The following is a 2,752-nucleotide window of genomic DNA, read 5'->3' as shown; positions in this document are numbered from 1 at the left end:
ATCTATACTGCACAGGACCACCAAGTTCCAATTCTCTTGCCAGGTGAATAACAAGATGCTCCATAACATCAAAAAATGAGGGAGGAAATATCTTCTCAAGGTTGCACTGAATCACGGCTATGTTAGTCTTCAAATTTTCAATACCTTCAAGAGTCACTGATCTCGTGCATAAATCGCGGAAGAAACCACTTATCCCTGCAATTGCTTCATGAACATTTCGTGGTAATAGTTCCTTGAAGGCGAACGGAAGGAGGCGCTGCATCATTACATGGCAATCGTGGCTTTTCAAGCCAGTAAACTTTCCTTCCTTTCTGTCGATACAGTTACGCAAATTTGATGCGTAACCGTCTGGAAATTCCACATCGTTTGAAATCCAATCAAAGAACGCATCTTTTCCCGCTGCATCAAGTCGGTATATGGGAAAAGGAGCCCTACCATTCTCATCAACATGAAGTTCTGAACGAGCACATATATCGACTAAATCCAGTCTTGACTTCAAATTATCCTTTGTTTTACCTTGAACATTAAGGATCGTGTTCATGAGATTGTCAAAAAAGTTCTTCTCAATATGCATGACATCTAAATTATGCCTTAGCAGATGATCCTCCCAGTATGGCAGATCCCAGAAAATACTTTTTTTGTGCCAGTTATGTAGTTCTCCAACAGCATCTACCGGAAAACGCTCATGTCCACCGACTTCTGGCGTCCTTTCTGCACCAAAATCTCTTAGTTGTATCTTCAAATCTTTCCCACAAATTTCCGGAGGTGGACTGTCAAACACCCTCTTGTTCTTCGTAAACAAATTCCTACTCCTACGATATGGATGATCAGGTGGTAGGAATCTCCTGTGACAGTCAAACCAACACGTTTTCCTTCCGTGCTTTAGTTGGAAAGCATCAGTGTTATCTTGACAATATGGACATGATAGCCTTCCATGCGTTGTCCATCCAGACAACATACCATATGCTGGAAAATCACTTATTGTCCACATTAGTACTGCCCGCATTTGAAAGTTTTCTTTACACGAAACATCGTATGTTTCAGCACCTTGAGCCCATAGTTGTTGCAACTCATATATTAGTGGCTGAAGAAACACATCAAGTGATCTCTTAGGATGCTCTGGTCCGGGAACGAGAATCGAGAGAAACAAAAACTCTCGTCGCAAGCACAAGTTTGGGGGGAGGTTGTATGGTGTAAGAATGACGGGCCATAGAGAATACTGTCTTCCACTCTTGCCAAACGGACTGAAACCATCAGTACATAATCCAAGGTAGACATTTCTTCTCTCATACGCAAAGTCGGGATACTTTGATTGGAAATGCTTCCACGCTTTTGCATCTGAAGGATGTCTGATCTCACCATCTGTTGAGTGCTCCGCATGCCATCTCATTGGTTGCGCTGTGCGTTCAGACAGATACAACCTCTGCAACCTTTCCGTCAAAGGTAAATACCACATCCTTTTATATGGCACTGGAACTCTTCCACTCGTATCTTTATAACGAGGCTTTCCACAAAATTTGCATGTAACCCGCTGTTCATCCGCCCTCCAATAAATCATGCAGTTGTCGCTGCATACATCTATTACCTGATACGATAAACCAAGACCAGCTACGAGTTTTTGAACCTCGTAGTATGAACCAGGAGCTACATTATCCTCGGGTAGAATACCTTTTACAAAATCAGCAATCGCATCCACACAGTCTTCAGCCAAATTATAATCTGTTTTAATGCCCATCAATCTTGTAGCAGATGATAAAGCTGAATGACCATCTCTGCAACCTTCGTACAATGGTTGCTTTCCAGCATCCAACATATCATAAAATCTCCTAGCTTCTGCATTGGGTAAATCTTCCCCTCTAAAATGATCATTTACCATCTGCTCAGTACCTACACCATAATCTACATCCGTTCTAATTGGTTCTTCTAATCTAACCGCTGGCTGAGGTTCACTAGTACTACCATGTTCATAATCAGTTTCCCCATGATGATACCAAATTTTGTAACTTCGTGTAAACCCACTCAAATATAGATGAGTCCAAACATCCCACTCTTTAATAACCTTTCTATTTTTACAATTAGAGCAAGGACATCTTAACATACCTGTTTTTGCTTCCGGTTGTCGGTGAACTAACCCCATGAATTCAGTTATACCTCGTTGGTATTCTTCCGTAAGCAATCTCGTGTTCGGATCCAAATGAGGTCGATCGATCCAAAAACGAAAATAATTTGAAGAAGACATATTTTTTATGAATCAAATTCGTTTGTAAATAGAGTAAGAGGGAGGATGAAGATATGAAGTGAATGAAGAGGAAGAGGAGTACTTGTATTTATAGTTTAAATCCTGCCGACATACCGAGGAAATTCCGACGGAATTCCGACGGACAAAACTAGTTCGTCGGAATTTTGTAAAATCCCCCAACGGCTCTCCAACGGCTATAATATTTCCTCGGAATTCATCGGTTTTTTCTGAGGAACACAGTTTTCCTCGGAATTTCCTCGGAATATTCCGACGGACTGTAGTTTCCTCGGAATTCCGTCGGTATATTCCGAGGAAATTCCGAGGAAACCCAATTTTGTGTTTCCTCGGAATTTCCTCGGAAATTCGTCGGTATATTCCGAGGATTTCATTTTCCGTCGGAATGTCCGTCAGAATATCGCTGTTTTCTTGTAGTGATAGGGAAGCTTTCACTGCTACACTCAACATCATCATCATCCATAGCATTGTCAGTAGGAAAGCATACAACGATGAACT

Source organism: Brassica napus, chromosome C4, assembly GCF_020379485.1.
Source record: "Brassica napus cultivar Da-Ae chromosome C4, Da-Ae, whole genome shotgun sequence".
NCBI classification, from domain to species: Eukaryota; Viridiplantae; Streptophyta; class Magnoliopsida; order Brassicales; family Brassicaceae; genus Brassica; species Brassica napus.
This window is presented reverse-complemented; position numbering follows the sequence as displayed.